Below are 356 nucleotides of genomic sequence, written 5' to 3'. Positions count from 1 at the left end.
GCCTGCCTCTGCCTCCCAAGTGCTGGGATTAAAGGCGTGCGCCACCACTGCCCGGCTCTAAAGTTAGATTCTTGCTGAAACTTCCTTCCTTATTATGCCCTAATGTCAGATTCCTGCCTGAGCTTACTTCCAATGTCAGATTCCTGCCTGAAGCCCATTTCCTTGTCCTTGGCCAATGTCAGACTCCGGCCAAACGGTACCCCAAAAGGCTTTCCACACTTCAGCTTTGGATCTGTAGGACTGGCCCCTTCACTCGCTCCAGCAGATCATAAATGGGGTAGATGTTGGGGTGGGCCAACTCAAAGCCCTGGATCTGGGCTTAGACAGACAACAAAAGGAAGCTATGGCATTGGTTT

Source organism: Mus caroli, chromosome 9 (genome assembly GCF_900094665.2).
Source record: "Mus caroli chromosome 9, CAROLI_EIJ_v1.1, whole genome shotgun sequence".
Classification (NCBI taxonomy): Eukaryota; Metazoa; Chordata; class Mammalia; order Rodentia; family Muridae; genus Mus; species Mus caroli.
Note: the sequence above shows the minus strand (reverse complement) of the source record.